The following is a 24,690-nucleotide window of genomic DNA, read 5'->3' as shown; positions in this document are numbered from 1 at the left end:
TCGTTTGCCATTTCAAAAGGTATTGAAAGTATCTGTGGAGTCGTAAAAAATGTTACACGCCTTCGAAATTTTTCACTCTTAGTTGAATGCACACGAATGCAACAATCCCTAATCTGCTGGGGTTACAACAATTTGTCAATATCAAGGTTGTTGTCTCAGCACACAAAACTCTCAACTCCTGGGCACCCGTGAAGAGCCACCTCCTCGTGGTGGGTGCTCGGTAACGCTAAGTGCTCTTCTCCCGTGTGAACCCGGGAACCCGGGACAGAATGTGTCCACAGCACCCCATTGCGACTAAATTGGGCAGTGGCGACTAAATTGGGCAACCTGTTTGCCGTGGGTTGCGTCCGTGTCGGTGGAGGACAGTAGTCTGATGGTTGAGGACAGTAGGAGACTGAACCAATTTGCTCTTATTGCTCAATACACCACTTCGGCCCTTACTTCACCTAGACGGGTGGTAGAACTGGCCCAGTTCTATCAATGGTCACGCCAAGCCCTGATCTACAACTATGTAATGCTCAAAATTTATAAAACTGTTGATTTGATTTTTCATGCTTGGCTATTTTGAGATTGTTATTTCAAATGCATCATTGTATGTATGTTTTTGCCTAGAGTCGTATGCCCAGAAGGCGATGGCTCATGGGCCAATCTGGTGGAACTATTAATCTTTTAATTTTTCTGCTGGAGTATATCATCCAGGTATCCTTGGTGCTGCTGCGCTTGTTTTTAGCATTGTCCTTGTGACACTCCGTGGTGGGTGGGTAGCTCGGATGACGAATCATTACCACTTAGCATGGAATACCAAACCCAAAACAAAAAACGAAACGTCCACTCCACAGTGATTATGATGAACAGCGACCTTCGAAACCTGTTGATTATTTACCTCGTTTCCTAATTCTTGAGACTCTTGATCAAACTCCATTAAAGCTGAATCCGTTTGCCATATCAAAAGGTATCCACGGAATAGCAGGAGAAATTACAGACGTGAAACGCTTGCGTTCAGGATCTCTGTTGCTCGAATGTAAGAGAAAACAACAAGCAACCAATCTGCTGTCCACTGAAATGTTTGTTGGAGTTCCGGTCAAGGTGTCTGCACATAGAACTCTGAACACCAGTAACAGTATTGTAACAGATCGAGACCGTCTATTTGCAGATATGACTGAGTTTGACATTGTATTGGAAATGAAGGATCAAGGAGTGATAGATATAAAAGATTTTCAAGACGGAAGAACAATGAGGTTGTAACACGTATCTGTTTTCGTTCTCTGCACCAAATGCGCCCAAATCAATCAGGGCAGGTTACTACAATGTTAACGTTAATTTGTACATCCCCAATCCTTTGCGGTTTTTTAAATGCCAGAAATATGGATATGGTGTGAACTCTTGCACATTGTCTGTTGTGTGTGCTCACTGTGGTGAGAAAACACACACAACAGAAGATTAAATATTGTGACAGTGATTTTAAAAAATGCACCAACTGCTCAGGCGATTATTCGTCATTTTCTAAACACTGTCCTATTTTGAAAGAGCAAATGGAGATAAACGGAATAGAGTTTACTCAAAGTATCTCCTTTCCTGAGGCAAAAAATCTGGTAAAGAGATCTGATCTTCCAGAAAGTTATGCTACTGTTACGGTTAATAAATTTGCCGTGACAAACTATTTACGAAATCCCCTTGTAAACCAGCAAAACAGAACGTACAAATAATATACTGTTAAACCACGAGAGCGAGATATACAGAGTCACAAGTCAATATATCAATGCTGATTACAAATACATTTCAAGAGAGACAAAATCTAAGTCAGAGGGTCACAAAAATACAATATATCAAACTCACCAAAGTCTTGATGTGAGAGGGAACAACTATGGCGAAATGTAAACAAAACGATCGGTGCGACAGCAGATAATGTAGACGGGATTTCAAGTGTGTTGGTAGTATATCCAAGCGTGGCAGAGAAGTAAATCCAGCAGATATGAATGAATATCAGTGAGAGTGTCGCCCTCCACACGGCAACCAGATTATTTATATATAAACTAAGTCACTTCCCGAAAGTTCGGGCACAAACGGACGTCGTCAGCACTGTAGAATGGTCTCGAAACAGTAACCCGGAAGTGAAACATCAAAAACTAGGAGCAGGTAAATTCCGGAATGCCAGAATGCTAAAAGTGTTGACCAGATATTAAAACGAAATGTGACCCATAATATTTTCTATTCAAAACACTAAACATTGTGACCCAATAATAATTACTACTGAACAAAATACACAGGAAATACACACTCGTAACACACATTGAACTTGTTGGGTATTGGTCCTTTTGATTTGAAATGTAAAGACTATGTATATATTAAATTGCCTAGAGTCCTATGCCTAGGCGGTGGCTCATGGGCCAATCCGGTGATGTCGACCTCTAAATTCTGTATGTCTCCAAGTTTTTGTTAAAGCCGAACCAGCATATTCAGCATATTCACTATTCAAAACACCAAACATTGTGACCCAATAATAATTAATACGGAATTAATAACAAAATATACAGGAAATACACACTCGTAACACTACAGTAGCAAAAACACCATATGAGTCTAGCTCTAAAAGAGCTATAACATCACAGACTGAGGAATCACTTCCTAATACATCCAAGTCTTCTTCTGATCCCAAATCATCATCATCATCTCAGTCACATTCAAAGTCTCAATCGACAGCTGATAGTCAACACACTGTTAAAAGTAAACTTAAGCCTCAGCTTGATGCTTCAAAACAAAGTGGCAGAGCTCCTAAAGGGTCACAAAATAAAATTCAATTGTTCAACAAATGTGGGTCTCTTGAAGACATGGACGTTTCTGAAAACGTCCATTCTAGGGCACATAGCTTGTCGACCTAAAAAAAAGTGCGGGGTAGATCCCCAATAAATCCTTCCAAAAGATAGTTTATTCCTACAATATTATACCGTGGAACTGCAGAGGATTGAGGACTAATTTACATGAATTACAGCTATTAGTCCAAGGTTTTACACCTTCCGATCTGTCTTCAGGAGACCGACAGATACTTTGGATCTTCGTCATTACAAAGAATATCATTGTTTTTCACCTCCAGGTGATAAGGCCACGAGAGGATCTTCCATTCTAGTCAAAGAAAACACTATCCATAACCCCGTTTCACTTAATACTAATACTTAACTCCCGAAGCCCTGAGTTATAATGGGAGATCTGAATGGGCACAACCCACTCTACAACTACAAACGCTAAAGGTAAATTGTTGGAGGACTTTTGTTCTGACAATGATTTATGTATTTATAATCACTACAAAAATGACTTGGTTTCCAGAAACGTGGAAACCATCCGTAATGTGGGTAATTGCAGAATCCAGTTGGTTTCCATTCCCTGAAACTCACTGAGTTTCCAACTAGATTCCATTTTGGAATCTGTGATTGTGGAATTCTGTAAATGGAAACCAAAATGAAACTAAGTTCGGGGGTTTCTTGTTGGTTTCCATATCTGGAATTTGCAATTCTCACATCTCACTGAATGGAAACCAACATAAAAGCAGAAAATGTGGTTTCATGTTGGTTTCCAATGGGCTGTTTTGAACTAAGTAACATAAAATGGGTAATTGTTTGTCATCCTGACATCCAGTTGGTATCCATTCAGTGAAACTGGGTGACCTAGTTTCCAAATAGAATCCATAATGGATACTCTAAGCTCTGGTGATGGAAACTGACACGAAGCTATGGTCATGTGTTGGTTTCCATTCCTGACAACAAAAGTAAATTGTTGACGCATGATTCGGTGGATATCACAATATTAAATGTGGCTTCAAACTAATGATACAAGAACAAACTATACACTTTGTTCCTTCACATTCTTGTTTATTCATGATGTAATGAAGCATCATATTCCAACTACCATGCACACAAACTTCACAATAACCGTACTAAACATACAAATGGTGAAAGGACGAATGGCTATAAATGGCCTTTGTCCAGCTATGTGCGCGAGGCACACTTAGTCTGGTTTCTCTAGATTGGGATGAATGAGGCAAGTCCAGGTTTCGGTTGTCTGCTTTCTCAAATTAAGGATCAGACGCTTTCTGTATCTGAAAAGAAATAATAAAACTCTGATATCTATATACAAGAATAAAAGGTGAGTTGACTCTGCATAGGAACATTGCTCAAACTTTTATTATATATTAATTATAATTTATTGGATCATTGAGTTGTGTATGGGCTTGTATTCCTTTCAGTAAATATATTGTATAAAAATAAGTAAAATTAAAACCACTTTAGCAATAGCAGTAGTTCAGATATATATTATTAATTAAAAGGTAAATGATGCAATATATAAAAACAGGCTATAGACTGCCAACTCCTAGGAATGTGAAAGAGTATAAGCATTTAGGAAGATTAGTATAAGTCATTAAAACAATTGTCATTTCGGTACTTACATGATGGTATTTCTTAATATCCAGAATATACGTGAATTATACAATAAACTGAGGCAGTGCGTAAAGTTTAGCATTAAAAGCATTTATAGTTGTAATACTTTGACACTGAGTTCAAATACTTGACAATTAATCAGTGTCAGGTCAATTAGTGTGTCGGGGTTCGTGTGTCGGCTTCATTGGGGCAGTCCCCACTTAACAGGTTCTATTATCAAAATTAGCTAGCTGTAAAAACAATGGAACTTACCTGAGTCAGGTGTTGACAGACGAAACCGGAAGTAATGACTCGGTAATCCATGGGCACGCGAACTCGTGACATTTTATAAAAGCAACAGTTTAATGTACTGAAGTGGTCGTTTTCAGTCTTTGTCTTAAAATCACATCGTAATTGGGTCAGAGAAGGATTTCATGCCTGCCAATCGAAAAAGGATCAGGTATTTGTTATTACCCACAATGCCCCAACGCACAGTTGCCGCCATTTTGTCACTTGATCCCAAGTTGTTTTGAGACGACTATTTTGAAAGCAGTTCTCAACCGGTATGTCCAGTAACGACAACAAGGAAGTCAACACAATGCAGTATTCCTACGTTTGCCCGTGTTATCTGATTCAAGAGACTGGCAATGAGATTTACAATAGAAGCTTTGGAGATTCGGTTACGTGAAAAATTGAGAACAGCAGCAGTCGTTGATCGCAGCGGGAGAAAAGGAACATTCCACGATCTGGTCAGGTACAGTGTTATTTTCTTGAAATAAGCAATAGCACATGTTATTCGTAATGTTTAACGTAAATAAGTAACTACCACAATACATATGAAAGTTTAGACTTGATGAACCTCTGTAAACAAATGCGTGTTGAATTCTTAGCAAGAGAGATGGCTTCCTTCACTCAGCACTCGGTTAATTCAAGAACTCAATATTACTGTGACTTGAATCAGCTCACACACGATTAAAATGGTTCATTGTGTTAATGAATGAAAAATTATCGTTGCAAGAAGAAAATAAGTAACAAATATCTCTAGTATATTATTGCTAATGTGCTTGTTACGACTCAAAATAACTTCAAACGTATTATAGATACGAATACTTATTTAAGAAATCCTTTTCATAAAGCTTTTGATATTTGCACGTTTGAAAACGATGTAGTTGGGGATAGTGTGTCATTTTGCATTTATAGGTTAGTGATTCTCTGACCAGATTTGGTGCATTGTTTGAAATTTCACAATGTTTTCAAACTAATATTGAATATTCTTATATCATTGATTTATGAGATAATTTAGGTTTGCCGTCTGATGTAAGTAGTGTTATGCTTATCATATCAAGATTTAACGAAGCCTGAATGAAGAATTGTGGATTGTGTTTAGGCCCACAGAAAAGGTTGCGAAGAGTTTTTGATATAAAGAATATATGGGTATACAATGATGGATTGCCAACCCAAAATAGTATATGAATTTGTTGACCTGGATTCTTTTCATCTAGCATAATCTGCACTTTGCAAATTGATATTTATTCTTTTTATTCGGCACTTTATTGTTATCAAGAGTGCAATATGACAAGTTCCTGTTTTTTAATCGTTTCTACGTTTCCAGCATAAAGGAGGGCAGTGTTGGAAATTCTGAAGAAGGCAGCCAGGACCAACTCATTTTGACATACAAAAGGTATGTATAACCTGAACCGTCCAGTACATAATGTACATCAACATAACCAAATAATGTAAATCCTAGGAATCTGTAAAAATGAATGGCACAGTCACTATTGTTGTAACCTCCAACTGGAAACATGTTTCACTTATAGTTATGCATCATGCACATGTCTCTTTTCAGAAGCTTTTTGACGGGTTTGGATTAACAAGATGGATCTCTTAAGAAGGTGTGGGGAAAGCAGAGGCCCACGGCTTGTACGCAAAGAACGGCAAAAGGTTCAGAGTAAGTAAACGTATTCTAGTCATTTTACATCTTGCACATATTAAAAATTTAAAGGAATCCTTTAAAATATCAAGTTAATTTGGATTCTTTCTATGTACATTCAAGGAATTTCAAAATGAACACTGTTGAAAAAGTGCAATTTATCCTTTGAAATTTACAGCTTAAAAAGTTTTAAATAGCACATATTATGCTGCAGTGTATGCTTGTGACCCCATATTCATAGCTTGTCTGCCTGAATGACTGCATATTATTGGTTAAGAAAATATGTCTTTTCACAATAACGGATAAGTCCTAGTTCTATACACCTAATGTGTATTGTAAGTAACATTCAGAAAATAAATTATGGAGAATTTTTCATGTCTCTGCACTCTCATATATCAATAGGCTGTTCTGGGATTGAAACTTTTGATGTCAAATGCTCATTTTATACTTTTCGCTTTTTGGACATGGGGTTCAGTGTATTTCACCTCAAGCAATGTTTGACAGTTTTCTTTTCTCTAGCCATGGATATCGTTGACGAATCATTGTTTGTACTGATAGTTTGTTTTTCAAATTTCAGAAGCTGGAAAGCAGGAAGGCTGTGAAACGATTGATTGGCCGGAGGAGAAGAAGCACACAGTTCTTCCTCTCTTGGGGAATGAGCTAACATTTTTCAAACTAGGAAGCCAAGTGATATGGGCTGATCTACATTGATGTGTTCAAGCAAAATATTCTGTACTCACTGCTAATTATTCCCTTGCTTTTGTTTCATTTACTAACTTGAATATTCCGAATATTATTTGTGTACAAACAAATTGTTGAATATAAATAAACTTTTAATGAATTTATGTTTTATTCTGTTATTTGCCATCCTACCATTATGCAATTGTATAAAATACCTGATTTGCTACATGTGATACATGAAACAACATGTTTTCCGGAGGACCGGGTAAAGGGCCGACTACAACACGGAAACCAGGTTGAAACCTACAGTAAACTCATACATGGAAACCAGGTTGAAACCTTAAATAATCTCGAACATGGAAACCAACTGGATCCCGCTTGGAGGAGTGGGTAATGAAACGAACTGGAAACCATCCTGCAGTTTCAGTTGCATGGAAACCACAATAGAACTTTAGGAAACACCCTGGAAACCAACTGGAAATGTTGGTTTCCATGACGTTTCTTCTTGGTTTCAGTGTTCCGGAAATCAGTTTATTTTTGTAGTGATGGAGTTCATGAATAGAAAACGTTTCATTATAATCTTTCAATTATCAGAATTGAAATTAATTGTTTTCTTTTCTTGTTGTTTTTGATGACCTATGTGGAAGTGACCATTTTCCTACTATATTAAAAGCTGTAACTCCATCTGATGTTCCTCCATCATCAAGGAGGAATTTTAAAAAAGCTAACTGGGCTTTATATGAAACACTGTGTTCTGAAAAACTTAAACCTGAACTAAAACGTTTTATGGACGTTCATGATGCTATTAAATGTGTTTTCTGATGAACTGAATTCCATAGCTGATGAGTGTATACCACATTCCTCTGCAGTTCCACATATTCGAAAACCATGGTTGAGTGATGAATGCAAACAAGCTAGGATGGCAAGGAAAAAAGCAGAACATTATTTCCGTCGCCATCCTATGGTTCATAATTTAAATAAATTTAAAATTTTAAAGGCTAAAGCACGGCGTACTTTTAAACAGAACAAACGCAGATCTTGGCAAAATTATGTATCTAAAATAAATTCTCGGACACCCATGTCCAAGGTATGGAACATGGTCCAGAAAATTAAAGGTAAAACTACTAAATCTAATGTCCATCATCTTAAACATGGAGATCAATTGCTTACTGATAAATCCGATATTGCGAATAAACTGGGCGAGGTTCTCGCTAAACATTCTTCCTCTTCTAATTATATACCTAAATTTCAGCAGTATCAAAAACAACAAGAAAAGAAAACAATTAATTTCAATTCTGATAATTGAAAGATTATAATGAAACGTTTTCTATTCATGAACTCCATCACTACAAAAATAAACTGATTTCCGGAACACTGAAACCAAGAAGAAACGTCATGGAAACCAACATTTCCAGTTGGTTTCCAGGGTGTTTCCTAAAGTTCTATTGTGGTTTCCATGCAACTGAAACTGCAGGATGGTTTCCAGTTCGTTTCATTACCCACTCCTCCAAGCGGGATCCAGTTGGTTTCCATGTTCGAGATTATTGAAGGTTTCAACCTGGTTTCCATGCATGAGTTTACTGTAGGTTTCAACCCGGTGTCCGTGTTGTAGTTTCCAACCTTGTTACCATGAACCGCAACTTGCTCGTGCCGGTCCTTTACCGGTTCTTTCATGTCTCACATGTAGCAAATCAGGTATTTTATACAATTGCATAATGGTAAAAGGCTTCAGGATGACCAATGACAGAATAAAACACAAATTCATGAAAAGTTTATTTATATTCAAACAATCCGTTTGTAAACAAATAATATTCGGAATATTCAAATTAGTAAATGAAATAAAAGCAATGTAATAATTAGCAGTGAATATAGAATATTTTGCTTGAACACATCAATGTAGATCAGCCCATATCACTTGGCTTCCTAGTTTGAGAAATGTTAGCTCTTTCCCCAAGACAGGAAAAACTGTCTGCTTCTTCTCCGACCAGTCAATCGTTTCACAGCCTTCCTGCTTTCCAGATTCTGAAATTTAGAAAACAAACTATCAACAAGCATTCGTCAACGATATCCATGGCTAGAGAAAAGAAAACTGTCAAACGTTGCTTGAGGTGAAATACACTGAATCTCCTGTCCAATAAGCGAAGAGCTCAAAAAGAATAAACTGAACATTGACATCAAAAGTGACCGAAGTTTCAATCGCAGGAGAACTTACTGATATTTGATAGAGTGCAGATTCATGAAGAAATTCTCCTTTGAAAGCCATAATTTATTTTCTGAATGTTACTTACAATACACATTATGTGTATAGAACTACGAATTATCCGTTATTGTGAAAAGACATGTTTTCTTAACCAATAATGTGGAGTCATTCAGGCAAAAAAGCTATGAATATGGGGTCACAAGCACACACTGCACCATAATATGTGATATTTAAAACTTTTTTTAAGCTGTATATTTCAAAGGATAAATTGCACTTGTTAAATAGTGTTCATTTTGAAATTCCTTGAATGTACATAGAAAGAATCCACATCAACTTGACATTTTAAAGGGTGATTTCGTAGACGTGTATAAATAATTGAATAATATTATTCTGCAAGCATATAAATTTTGATAACCCACTAGGCTTATATATTGTGAATATTTTTTTGTTTTGTTTTCCGCAAATAAGAAAACAATGAAATAGTTAAACAGTTTTCACTGAAGCCATTCGATTGCGCTTAGTTGTTGTGAATGTTAATTAGGAACTAGTGAGTTGTGTTGATTACGTTTTGTTAATTACTTTGCCGGTGACCCACCTACCTTCTCCACTGCTACTTCTTGGCTTGTGTCTGTATCGTTGAATGTTGATCAATTCTGTGGGATTAGGAAGTAGTGAGTTGTTTTGATTGTGAAATAGTGTGTGTATACTCAAGTGTGTTGTTAATATTTGTCGGTGACCATCACACTCTATCCTTCTTCTCCACTGCTACTTGTTTCCTTAGTTGAATGTTGATCATAGTTATATATTTTGTGGTTTGGTATTTATTTCAGAAAACTCAGAGATTATTATATTATTTGCACGCCTCTCATCATGTTCTCTCAACACCGATCATAATTACCTGATATATTGTTTTATTTCACCAAACTCAAACACTTTTCGTTTGTACTAATCTCATAATTAATAATAATACCAAACTAACATTTACTAACATCATTTACTAACATCATTTACTAACGTCTACGAATCCACAGCTCAATTCGTCTACGAATCCACCGGATTTCTACGTCTACGAACCAGTCTGGTCTACGAATTCAATGCAAGCCTGACTAGAATATGTTTACTTACTCGGAACTTTTTGCCGTTCTTTACGTACAAGCCATGGGCCTTTGGTTTCCCCACACCTTCTTAAGTGATCCATCTTGTTCATCCATACCAATCAAAAAGCTTCTGAAAGGAGACATATGTATACGACTCTTGATCGAGCTCATGACACTGCTACAGGAGCTGATAACACATTATCAACTCCTGAAGCACTTACCAGAATCCTGTTTAGAGACGCTCTTGTATATATCTGATGATATTTGGACTTCTGGGAAATTTCCTTCTTCGTGGCGTGTTGCTATAGTAGTACCAATATTTAAACCTGGACATGATCATACCGATCCGTCCAATTATCGACCAATTTCACTAACTAGCTGTGTTTTCAAAACCATGGAACGCATGATAAATAATAGACTTGTTTGGTACTTGGTAACAAATAACCTTATAACAGATATACGATGTGGTTTCCGTAAAAACAGAAGTACCTTCGATCACCTAGTGGGACTGGAATCATTTGTGAAAAACGCACTAATTCATAAACAACATGCTGTGTCTATCTTTTTTGATCTCGAAAAAGCATATGACACAACCTGTGTTCGGTTTTCGAGGTCGCTTGCCTCAATTCAAAGCACACTTTTTAAATGACAGACAATTTCAAGTCCGAGTGGGTTGGATCATTATTTGTGGATGATTTTAATATTTCTTGTCGTGGTAAAAATATGCATACTATTGAACGGCAACTGCAGCTGTGTTTAAATAAAATAAACAAATGGTGTCTTGAAAACGGCATTAAATTTTCTCAATCCAAAACTAATTGTATACACCTTTGTAGAAATTATAAACCGCATAAAGATCCTGAACTCTTTCTAAATGGATCTCCCATAAAAGTTGTAAAGGAGGCCAAGTTCTTGGGAATAATTTTTGACTCGCATTTAACGTTTCTACCATATATCAAATCCCTCAAAACTAAATGCCTGACTTTTTGGAAGTGGTGTCAAATTCTAAGTGGGGAGGAGATCAAGCTACTTACCTGCGGCTTTATCGTTCACTGATCCGGTCAAAACTTGATTATGGCTCCATCGTATATGGTGGAGCCTGTAAAAGCAACCTAAAACTTTTAGATTCTGTTCACCATCAAGGTTCAAGACTTTGTCTTGGCTCCTTTAGAACTTCACTTGTTGACAGCCTGTACGCTGAGGCTGATGAGCCATCTCTTGAGCAGCGACGTATAAAACTAGTTTTACAGTATGTAACAAAACTATATTCCAGTGAGTAAAAATATAAATGTGTTTTCAGTTCTCTGTATGAGGATTTATACAAAAAAGAAATCTCTGGTTCCACCTCTTGGTTTAAGAATTAAACCATTTCCTTCTTCAGCCAGCATTGAACTGGAATATATAGCTCCTTCCCGTCTTCTGTCTTCTGCTCCTTGGCAATTGGTTAGCCCCGAGTGGACCTAACATTAACTACATTTAAAAAATCAGAAACTAATGAATTACAATACAAACAAGCACGCGTGGCGAGCCACCTCCTCGTGGTGGGTTCTGGGTAGCGCTAAGAGTTCGCCGACAGCCCCGTTGTGGACCCAGGGGGATATTTGGTGCACCAACCCGCTTGCCCTGAGGAGGGGATCCTGGTGGTTGAGGGCAATAGGGGCCTGCAATCGTGTTCCAGTTGCTCAATACACCACTTTGGCCCTGACTTCGCCTTGACGGGTGGTCGAATGGGCCCGGTTCGACCAATCGGCTGGTCATGCCAAGCCCTGTGCATGTATTATATAATTGTACAAATTTGATTTTGCATTGTTTCAATTTTGGTCTTGGCTTTTCACTCATATAACACTTGCAGATTTGAAAAGTGATGTTATTAACTTTGCCTAGAGTCTTATGCCCAGAAGGCGGTGGCTCATGGGCCAATCTGGTAGATCGATTAATTTTCTATTAATCTTCTGCTGGAGTATACCATTTCAGTATCCTTGGTGCTGCCAGTCGGAGACCCACTGGTGTATAGCATTGTCCATGTGATACTCGGTGGATGGTGGGGGAGCTGGGATGGTGAACTTTCTATTATTAAAAATGGGTCAACCAAACAAAAGGAATGAGGAAAATATCACAAACAGATATCCAGATACATGGAGTAGATTCTTGGTTGTATCTTCGACTGATGGTGAACCACTCAAGCTAAATCCACATCAAAGGCAATTTATGGACTTGTTGGTGATGTCCACGCTGTTAGAAAAATTAGATCAGGGTTTCTCCTCATAGAGTGTAAAACAGCAAAACAATCAGCTACCCTCATAGCCACAAAACAGCTTGCAAATACTGAAGTTTCAGTTTCTCCTCACAAGTCTTTGAAGAGTAGCAAAGGCATCTTGAGGGACAGAGACAGCTGACTTGCCCACATGAGTGAAAAGGAAATAGTTACTGAACTGCAAAACCAAGGAGTCACTCATGTTAAAAGATTCACGTTTAAGAAAAATGGAGAAAATATGAATACAAACACATACTTAATTTCTTTTTCTCAACCCCAACACCCAAAGTACATAAAGGCAGGATATTGTAACATCGAAGTGGAACAGTATATTCCAAACCCGCTTCGTTGGTACAAGTGTCAAAAGTTTGGTCATGCTATAGATGTGGTAAAGATGATCATGAAGGTTCTGACTGTTTGTTTTCTGCAAAATGTGTCAATTGTCTTGGATATCATATGTCTTCGTCAAGGTCATGTCATGTCTGGAAACGTGAATGTGAAATTGTCAAAATCAAAATCCAAAAGAATGTCACATATCATGAGGCAAAACGTTAAGTTAATGTAGTCTCCCCTCAGTCATCAGGTGTACCATATTCTGCAGTTGTTGCTCGCCCCAATACTATGTCTGTTCTGTCAGCTGCATGTCAGACAGATATCACCTGGGTTAAAGCTGACAAACACACTTTAATTGCATCAGATTCTACTGTTGATAAACACCAAGCAACATCAGCTTGCCAGACTGAATCACAAACAATGTCTCCTGTTGTGAAAAATCAGTGTTAAAAAGTAGGTTACAGACAAAAAACTGATCGAGTACAAAAGAGATCACGTGATCCTGTACAAATCTATAACAAGTTTAAACTTTCAGAAGACATGGACGTCTCTCCTCACCCCCGTGCGCGAAGTAGAAGCAGTTCGCCTCGGAAGGGGAAAAGTCGGTCCCCAGTACTACCACCTGCTATTAAATGAACAATAATTCCTTAATCCAATGGAATTGCAGAGGACTTAGGACCAATTATAATGAAGTACGATTACTAGCACAGGATTTTTAAACATCAGCATTTAGTTTTGAAGAAACGTACCTGAAACAAAATTATAAGTTCGAATTGCGTAAATACCATTCTTATCATTCTTTTTCGCCCCATATCGGTGAGACATAGTATTATTCATAGCCCTGTTCCTCTTAACACCAATCTTCAGGCTGTTGCTGTTCGTCTTACTTTACATATAACCCTTACTCTTTGTTCCTTGTATATCTCCCCTTCTTCCATTCTCCATCAGAATGATCTTCAAGATTTGTATGACCAATTACCAAAACCCTGTATCATAATGGGTGATCTCAATGGACATAACCCATTATGGGGAAGTCCTGATACCAACAGTAATGGGAAAGTTCTTGAAGAGTTTATATCTGTTAATAATTTATGTATATTCAGTGATGGCTCTGATATATGTTTACACCCTGCAACGGGAACATATTCTTCCTTAGACCTGTCACTCACTGATTCAAACGTTTATAATGAGTTTGAATGGTCAGTCCATAATGATCTTTGTGGTAGTGACCATTTTCCAACAGTATTTACAGCAATTAACCCTTCCGATGATCCGCCTGTAACAAGATGGGATTTTTCAAAGGCCAATTGGCCATTATTTCAGGTCACCTGCCTTAAAGAACTTAAACCAGACCTTTTCATGGATGTACCTGATCCAATTATATTTTTCTCGGACAAACTGAAACATTTAGCTGATGAAACTATTCCTAAGTTCTCTGTAAATCCGCACATCCGTAAACCATGGTTTAATGACGAATGCAAACAGGCTAGGAAAAAGAGGAAGAAAGTAGAGAAATATTTTCGTCTTCATCCCACTGTTCATAACTTAAATAATGTAAAAATCAGTTACGCTAAAGTTCGACGAACGTTTAGACACATTAAACGTCATACTTGGAAAAATTACGTTTCCAAAATACATTCCCGCACTCCTATGTCAAGGGTATGGAATATGATTAAAAAAATTAAAGGCAAGGGTTCCAAATCCAGTAGTATTCAGCATCTCAAAAATTATAATAACATACTAACTGAAAAATCCGATATTGCAAACAAGTTGGGTGAAACTTTGGCTAAACATTCGTCCCAAAATTATCATCCAAAATTCCAGACTTATCAAACACACCAAGAGAAGAAAACAGTGAATTTTAAATCTGATAATGGTGAAGATTATAATGAGGTATTCTCATTACATGAACTTCATACTGCGTTATCACAGGCTCACGATACTGCAACAGGACCTGATGATATCCATTACCAACGGGCACCCGTGGCGAGCCACCTCCTCGTGGTGGGTGCTCGGTAACGCCAAGAGCTCGCCAACACCCCCGTTGTGGACCCGGGGGATATTTGGTCCACCAACCCGTTTGCCATGGGTTGCGGCCCTGTGTCGGTGGAGGACGGGAGTCTGGGGGTTGAGGTCACTGGGGGCCTGTGAGCACGTTCCCCTTGCTCAACACACCCCTTCGACCCTTACTTCACCTAGACGGGAGGTTGAATGGGCCCGGTTCAACCAATCGGTTGGTCATACCAAGCCCTGTGCATAGATTATACTATATTTATCATTGCACAAGTATGATTTGGAATTTTATAAATTAATTTTGGTCTTGGCTTTATTGTCTAAAACATGTTTGATGTTGAATTATGTTGTTCTGAACTTTGCCTAGAGTCTTATGCCAGTAGGCGGTGGCTCATGGGCCAATCTGGTGGAGTAATTATTTATAATTCTTCTACTGGAGTGTATCATCCGGGTATCCTTGGTGCTGCAAGCTGGAGGCCCGTTTGCTTTAGCATTGTCCTTGTGATACTCCGTGGTGGAGGGGAGCTCGGATGATGAAATCTAGAAATCTACATAAGTAACCATGCCTTACGAAACCCCCACTAAGAAGAGCAAACGTCCTCTCGAAAATGATCCCGTTGACGACCTCAGACCGTTCAAACAATTTGATTACTCGCTACGTTTCATTGCCATTGAGACCAAAGATAACACACGTTTGAAGCTGAACCCATTTGCTGTGTCTAAGGGTATCCAAGGCGAAGTAAAGAACATTAGAAGATTACGTTCTGGTGCGCTGTTGATTGAGTGCACCAGAAAGCACCAGTCAACCAACCTTTTGAATATCGACACTGTTGTTGGTACTCCGGTTACTGTCACGGCGCACAAAATACTCAACACCAGTAAGGAAATGGTGCGAGATCGTGATCGATTGCTGGCAGACATATCTGACCTAGATATCGTGTCCAAGATGAAAGATCAGGGAGTACTATATGTCAAACGCTTCTCAACCCGTAAAAACAACACAACCATCAAAACCAACACATATCTGTTTTCCTTCTCTTCACCTACTGCTCCAAAGCCACTTAAGGCAGGGTACTGTAATCTCAATGTTGATACAAACATACCGAATGGTGTAAATACGTGCACATTGTCTGGTGTGTGTGTGCTCATTGTAGTGAAAAAATACACACAACAGAAGATTGTAACTGCCATGTTAAAAAGTACACAAACTGCGCAGGGTATCACCCATCTTTCTATAAAGAATGTCCTGTGTGGAAACAACAAATGGCCATTGATAGAATAAAGTTTACACAAAACATCAGTTTTTGCAGATGCAAAGAAAATGGTCCAGAGCTCAGTACCAACAGAAAGCTCTGCTTCCGTTGCCAGACCAAACCCAGAAGCAGCATCCACAATAAAGAAATTATCTGCAAGCTGTCAAACAAACTTGACATGGGTGAACATGGATTCCCCTCAACCTTTGTCACCTGCCATATCTACTCAAACTGCAGAATCACTTCCTGGTACATCACAGATTCAATCAGCACCACCCCCCTGATCATGACATATCTTCTCAGTCATCAACAAGGTCTCAAACCAGTAAAACACAAACTAAAGAGCCAGATTCTTTGAAAAAGTTAAGCAGCAGCGCCCCAAAAGGTTCAGAGAATAAAATCCACATTTTCAACAAATATGGATCACTCGCTCTAGGGCACACAGCCTGTAGCCCACCAAAATAGTGCGGGGTAGATCCCCAATAAATCCCCACAAAAGATAGCTTATCAGAATAATATTATTCAGTGGAATTGAAGAGGACTAAGGACTAATTTTAATGAATTGCAGCTTATAATCCAGGATTTTGCACCGTCAACAATCTGTCTACAGGAAACATATTTGAAAATCACTGATATGCTTGACCTCCGTCATTCCAATGCATATCATTATTTTTCACCTCCGGGTGATAGGGCAAGTGGAGGATCATCAATCTAGGTACGGCAAAATGTTATACATAGTTCAAAATGGGTGAAACCAGTGATGGGGAGGGCGGCGACTTCCAGGTTCAGCATAAGGCACGTAGCAAAACTCGAAAGACCCATAGACAGTCGTCTCTGCCCCAGGGTGTGGTCAATGCTGCTGCAGCGTCGGTTGATCGCTCACCTTCCACGAAGCGCAGGATCACCCACGTGGAAGGTCATCACCCCCCTTAATATTGTCTAGTGTTGGTAGCTGTCATGTTAATGAATATTGCCTGTCCCCGGACTACTAGACTGCTTAATGGCTTTTCGTACCACCGCTAGGTTCTCCCTTAGTGGGAGTGTATATTCTGTTGTTTATTCTATATGTATTTTCCTGCCCTGTCTATATTTTCTAGTACTGTATTATCCTTTCGTTCAATTTACTTGTTTTATACTTCCCATGTATCCCTCTTTTGTTCCAATTGTATGTCTGAAGCAAGAATTAGTAATTTTTCTTTTATCTATCGGTCTTGGGGTGGGGTATTTTGGGTTGGGTTGTTTGGCCCTGTTTTCTTACAGTGGCATTCTTTGTGGCTGTTCCCTTTTCCCTTGGTGCGGTGTGTGCGGTTTGTTTTGCTGGTTGGTGTGGGGTGTTGCTTGTGTTTAGTGTGTGTTGGTTGTTTTTTGGGGGGTGGGCTTTCTGAGTTGGGGTGGTGTGGGGGAGGTTGGGAAACAGATTTGAAGGTATTTTGTTTAAATATTTGTTTTTCTTCCTTTCTAGCGTACGGTTTCCTCATTTGCATAACTTTGTTTTACATTTTATTATCAATTTTGACTGATTTTATAATTTGTTTTATGTTATTTGATTTACTGTCGTTTATCATGTTTGTGGTATATTATTTTTGCTGTTATTGTGCTTTTAGTGTCTTCATTTCGCTATTTGGGGGACATAGATTGGTTTTCTATCTTGAGGTGATTTTATGTGCGCTCTCTTCGGTTGTGAATGTATCTTATGTTTTATGTCATATCATGGTAATGTTATACCGAATATATTTTCGTAGTTTCTATTACTATATGTCCTCTGGTATGCTGTACACGAATTCAACCTTATTTCGTATTATATTTACGGTTTGTTATTTTATATTCAACTTGATTCGGAACATTTTTGTAGTGTCTTTTCTGCTTCCATGTCCTTATATTTTGGCTTTAATTTTTCAAGTAATTGATAGTTTTCTTTTACCCGTTTTTTTTTTTTTTTTTTTTTGGGGTGGGTGGGGGGGGGGTGTCTATTTCCTTCTAGTGGTGTTTTTAGTTATGTGTTTTCGTTTTCCTGGGGCTGGATTTTGTTTTCTTTCGAGTGTTTTTATTTTGTTCATTATGGAAATTCTACATATAAACCTTTTAATTTGGAATGCATATTTGATTTACTGGTATTGTTGCTTTACTGTTTCTGATTGCGTATTATGTTGTGATTTAAGTATTATGTCATATCCATGTTATCCTTTTGTTGTCCATGGTTTTGTTTATTGTTATAATTTACCAAACAACCATCTAGTTTATGTATACTTTTGTTTCAATTAATTGTAATGGGCTCCTAGAAGACCCAAATAAATCCAATCTCCTGTCTCATTATTTTAATTCTTATTCTGTGGATTTTATGTTTCTTCAAGAGACCCATGTATATAATTTAAATCTTGCTAAATCTTTTGAGTCAATTCCATCACAAGGGACAATTATTTCAAATCAAGAACTATGAAGGACCTTTTTAGTAACGTAAGTTCTCATTTAATTATGGCATTTTTAAAAGAACTAGATTTTTTATCTGACTTGTAAATAACTAAGTATTTTATGCTTGGAAGTTGAATTAGTAACTGAGATTCTTAGTGGCTGTATCCTCGAGGGGGGTTGAAGTACCGTAAAATTATTGTCCTCCTGAGAGGGTACGTAAGTCCCAAAACATTTGAAGTCAAATTTAATCTTCCATATTTTTGTAGCCGTAGTATTTCTGTCATTTTAATTTGTGGCTAATCTTGCATACAATCACCAGCAGCTGAAGGGATGGTGTAAATCCAGCTAGGGACCATGCAGGAAGCAGAAGTACTGTAAGTCCCCATGGCCTCGAGTATGGTGATCTACCTTTAGCTGTTGGTGATCTATAGCCTGTTTTTATATTGTATTGTCTGAATAGTGATATCAGTTTTAACTTTTCACGCTAGTTTTATTTCTTACTGTGATATTCTAGTTGTTTTACTGTCCGTCGTCGACAGGTTTTTACTATATACATAAATACTTTTTTTCAAGAATGTTCTCGTCACGATATGGCTGCAATACTGCCGATGTGACGTTAAGTATTAACTCACTCACTCACTCACTCACTCACTTTTGAGTGACAATTTGGGGGGAAGGCTTTTTGGAGTTTTGGTACTAATTTCAGAAGGGGGGTAGGGTTTATTATTTCTTCTAAACTTCAGTTTCACGTCGATTACTTCTATTTTGATGTAGATGGGAGATTATTAGTAGTGGATTTAAATATTAATGGACATAGCGTTAGATTTCTTAATGTCTATGGTCCAAACAACCCCGTTGAGAGAGTTGAGTTTTTTCAGTCCCTTGAGAAATATTTAGTTACCAATAAAATTCTTATTTTGGGTGGAGATTTTAACTGTGTGTTAAATACTAAGTTAGATAAATTAGGCAACAGTGATACCAATCAGCCTGGAGCTAATTTGGTTAAACAATGCATGGGTCTCTGACTTTTCCTTATTTGATGTTTATCGTACTTTATTTCCTGGTTCTCAGACGATGTCATGGCGCAACACAGCCGGCGCTGGGTCTCGTCTAGACCGTTTCTATGTTTCAACCTCCCTTCTTTCGGCGCTTGTTTCATCTGATATATTCCACGTTAGTTTTTCTGATCATGATTACGTGTTATTTAAGCTGAAAGATTTTGCTGGCATTCAATTTGGTCCAGGATATTTTAAATGTAATAACTCACTACTTGATGAGTCCTTTCAGCTTTTGTTCCAAGGCTTTTGTCTTGCTAACATTCTTCCTTTGGATCAGGTTACTTTAGATTGGTGTGATGCTTTTAAGATTAAAATTCGGAATTATCTTAAGTTGTTTGCCCAAGTTAGAAAATCTGATAGAGCATTCCTTCGGAGGGAATTGGTATTCGAATATAAAAAGTTATGCCATGCAGAGTCTTTACATCCTGGACTTTAATCCGACCAACTTGCGGCTATAAAGAAACAACTTCATGATTTGGAAATGATGGAATTCAGGGGTGCTTTAGTGCGTTCAAAAGCTAAAGACCTCGAAATTGGAGAAAAGCCTTCCAGATATTTTTCGCGCAAGGAAACACAGAGGGGTCAACGGAAATCTATCTCTTCTATTTTGGATCCTTTGGGTAATAAGGTTACTACCTCTCGTGACATCATGGGTGTTTTGTTGACTTTTACAGCGATCTTTTCGGCTATGAACCTATTGATGAGGAAGTTTGTAATAGATTCCTTGCTGATTTACCTAAACTTGATTCGGCTTCGCAGGAAGGGGAGATAACTCGTGACGAAATTCTAAAGACCCTTAAGGCTATGGAGAATGATAAGTCTCCAGGTCCGGATGGGCTTACTAAGGAGTTTTACTTGTCTACTTTTGATGTTCTAGGTGACGTCCTCCTTCGTATCGTTCAGTTGTCTTTTCTCCAGCATACTCTCCCTCCTTCTTCTAAAACGTCTTACATTTCTTTACTGTGTAAGGGTGTACACAATGCTGATAATGTCCGTAACTGGCGTCCTATTTCGTGGTTAAATGTAGATGTTAAAGTGATTTCAAAATTATTATGCACACGTTTAGGCAAGGTTATAGGTAGTATCGTGCATTTAGATCAAACTTGTTCTGTTCGATCTATTCACGACAATTGCCATCTCATTCGTAATGTGCTTGATTATGTGGATCAAAAAGATCTACCTTGTGCCTTTATCAGTCTAGACCAGGAGAAGGCTTTCGATAGAGTCTCTCATCAATATTTATTTAAAGTCTTGGACGCTTTTGACTTTAGTCCTAATTTTCAAAAATGGGTCAAAATTCTTTATTCGCATATATCTAGTGCGCTTATAATTAATCAGCACATTTCACAACGATTTCCTGTAACGAGGTCTGTTCGGCAGGGTTGTGGGTTATCTCCATCCCTGTATGTCTTAGCACTAGAGCCTCTCTTACATTATATACGGAATCATTCTGGTATTCATGGTGTCTGGTACTGATGACTCAGCAAAAATATCTGCCTTTGCTGATGATGGTCTGGGCTTTTGTACTATAGACGCTTCTACTGAGAATCTTTTGAAAAGTTAACTTATCACCTTTTCGGCAAGGCGTCTGGCTCTAAATTGAATCTTGCAAAAACTCATGGCATTTTTGTTGGTAAAAGGAGTAATCGGTCTGATCATCCTTTCGGCATATCTTGGATCGAGCAGTCAAAAATTGTTGGAATTATGACAGGCAGGAATGTCAATGCTGACGATCAATTATATCCTATACTATCAAAATTTCGGTCAGTTATAAATATTAATAGAGGGCGCTCTATGTCTATTTTTGGTACAACTATTGTGTGCAATAGTCTGGCCTTGTCTAAGTTGTTGTACTGTGGGGCAGTCACAGCTTATTCTAAACATTATGTTGACCCCTTACAAAGGGAGACTTTTCGGTACATATATATAACTCCGCAGCTGAACCTATTCGGCACACTGTTTGTTATCAGTCTGTTCTGGATGGGGGCTTGGGTGTTATTCACATCCAGTCGAAATTACAGTCTTTTTATTTATGGCATGTTCAAAATTTTACAGAGTGATTCTTCAGCAAAGTGGACTTATTTTTCTAAATATTGGATAGGTATGTCCTTACGTCTTTATCGTTCTGACTTTGCTTCACTTTTAATTCCTCACTCTGAGACGATGCCATTGTTCTACCAGCATTGTTTTTCGGCTGTTAAACGTTTTGAAGCTTGTCATGCTAATTCGCTGGTAGATTTATTTCACTTTTCATCTAAACAGTTTTATAATTGTCTTTTACAGCCCTTATTGGAAAATACGGTAGAACGAGTGTATCCACGTATTCCGTTTCGGCATGTTTGGCTTAATCTTCATCATCATTTTGTGGATCCACTTTCGAAATCGGTAAATTATCGTCTCATATATGATTCTCTCCCACTAGGTTATACCCTTTACACCCGATCAATGTCTGTCACTCCCAACTCCTCTCTGTCGTATGGCAATGGAAACCTCTGACCATCGTTTCATCTATTGCCCGTGTGTTATACATTATTGTGGGATATCGTATTCAAATGGTTACATCATCTTTCTTTTGGGCAGTTAACAAAATGTAACGAAGTAATTCGGTTCACGTTGGTGCCGAAAAATCCAAATTTATGTCGGAAAGCTGTGTGTTTGTATCTTTTAACTTTGGCTAAGTATTCTATTTGGTCAGTTCGAAATTTCAATAAATTTAAACACAAAAAGTTAAATGGAAACGATATCATGTTGCGTTTCTTGTCATTCCTTAGGACACGTGTCAGGGTTAACTTTATTCGATTTTCCCGTGCTGTCTTTTCCAAGTACTGGCTGTCTACTTCTTTGTTTTGTTCAGTTGATATGACTAATAACCTTGTATTTCATGTATGAGCCTTTGTTTTTATGTTTAGCGTAAATGTTCATGCTGTCTATTGTCCATTTTAAGTCGGTATGTCCCACTTGTATGTCCAGTTTGTTTGTCCCCTTGTTCTTACTGCCTTAATGTTTGTATCAGCAGCCGGGGTAAGGCAGCCGGCGGAGAGCTCGTTTTGTTGGATTCATTAGTGTTATTTTATTGTCAACATTTGTTTTTCAATGGTTGTTTGGCTGTGTTCCTTCCACTTGAGCATGACATTATGTTAGTACTGCAGGGCTCAACAACTGTGATATATTTAGGCGGCCCTGCACCAACAGCGCTGTATGAAATTTTACTTTGGAAAGAAAAAAGTATCTGTTCTTATCAGCTTAATATGTGATACGTCTCCTGTTGGAGACATCGATAATAACGGGATTAGGTGCCACGGAGCTTGCTCCGCCCTCATCACGGGTCGGCCTGGTATTGCAGTACCTCCGGGAATGGCCCATCACTCATAATACAATTAAAAAAATAGAACCCTTACCTTAGCCCTCTGCTTTTCACATTTCATTTCCCTTTTCTTATCTCACTTTGCGCTGTCGCCTCCCTTTTCGCGCGTCCGTTTCACTGGAGGCAACATGCAACCACTTCCAAACTGTAGAAATGGACCCATCCACTCAACCACATTGTACTCCGTCCAAACCAAGCCCCAGGAAGTTCCTCAAAGTGATTTATGTTCCACTTGCAGTTGATTTCTGTCCCCGTATCCAGGGACGTCGGCCATGATGTCGCACGCCGGAAATTACGTCGTAGACAATCACACCCTCACAACCACATTCTGCCCCGTCGATAACACACGTCTTTAAGCGCCAGCTAACCCTAGAAAGTGTTTTCAAGTGGTAAGGAAGTATCAGAAGCATCGGCGCGTTTCTCCCGGGTCATTTTACATTGAAATTTCAAAGTTTCTTCAACTTTCATTCTATTTCTTAATTAAAACAACATTTGTGACTAAAATTCACCTACCCTAACATTGTTTTGATCTTTGAAATGTATTTAAGTTTAGTGGATTTAGTCCACGCAGTCAGTTGCTGTGTTTTTTTCACGCTTGTCTGGGCGCGACTTTCTGAAAGTCGGGACTGCAGAAACTCTTCCAATTGCTGTCCCCACGCCTCGTTCATTAAGTGCCGATCCACCGGCTCATGGCCCTAGCTGCAGGACGTTTTTCCTACGTCGGCCCGACGTTTTAGCGCCTACGCTCTGTTTATTCAAAGAAATAAATAAGGTTATTTACACATTTTGTTGCCTTGACACAAATTGTCAAATTTCTCCACAAAGAGGCACCCGTGGCGAGCCACCTCCTCGTGGTGGGTGCTGGGTAACGCTAAGAGCTCGCCAACACCCCCGTAGTGGACCCGGGGGGATATTTGGTCCACCAACCCGTTTACCGTGGGTTGCGGCCCTGTGCCGGCGGAGGAGGGGATCCTGGTGGCTGAGGGCAATAGGGGCCTGCAATCGTGCTCCTGTTGCTCAATACACCACTTTGACCCTGACTTCGCCTAGACGGGTGGTCGAATGGGCCCGGAAATAAATAAGGTTATTTACACATTTTGTTGCCTTGACACAAATTGTCAAATTTCTCAACAAAAGATGGTCAGTTTGGCCGTGGCCCTCGTCCGTGGTCCGAAATTGCGTGTTTTCGTGCGTGTAATGTTAGTGGTGAATATTTTGAAAGAGGTAATGTAAATATCAAGCCCCTTAATGAGATGCTGTGGGTTTAGAGTTATTTTGCCGGCGCAAGCCGACAACCGGCATCGCTTCTCGGCCTTTTGGCTAAGATCAAAGTGTTATCTTAGTCTGAGAAGCGATCATCTCCTCATGGAGTGATGAGTGTCTTTGGTTGCGTGTTTGCTTATTAATTAGCTCTCTTGCAGATCTACGGGTTGGCATCACTTCTAGCAAGTGTGTGGCCTTAAGTGGTCTCCATCCTTCGGTTATGGCTTTGGTTACTGCAGTAGAAGCTGGAGATATTCCGCACAGGTATATTGATGGTGACTATGCATCACGCACGGTCCGAGTGGATTCCCAACAGCGGAAGGTGTCTAAGGATGATTTGGTACAGGTGTTGAAGGGGAATATTCCTTCTTTTCGGTCCCAAGACTGTGTTGGGATATGGAATACAGAGAAATCCGGGCAATACTT

The 24,690-nt window shown here is 38.8% G+C and overlaps 1 pseudogene; it reads left to right on the top strand.

Annotated features, from left to right (window-relative positions):
* Positions 1 to 22,835: 22,835 nt before the first annotated feature.
* On the top strand, positions 22,836 to 23,005 carry LOC137274938 (U2 spliceosomal RNA; annotated as a pseudogene).
* Positions 23,006 to 24,690: the final 1,685 nt, after the last annotated feature.

Source organism: Haliotis asinina, chromosome 2 (assembly GCF_037392515.1).
Source record: "Haliotis asinina isolate JCU_RB_2024 chromosome 2, JCU_Hal_asi_v2, whole genome shotgun sequence".
Classification (NCBI taxonomy): Eukaryota; Metazoa; Mollusca; class Gastropoda; order Lepetellida; family Haliotidae; genus Haliotis; species Haliotis asinina.
The sequence above is the reverse complement of the archived record's forward strand: the minus strand, read 5'-3'. Positions and strand labels throughout refer to the sequence as shown.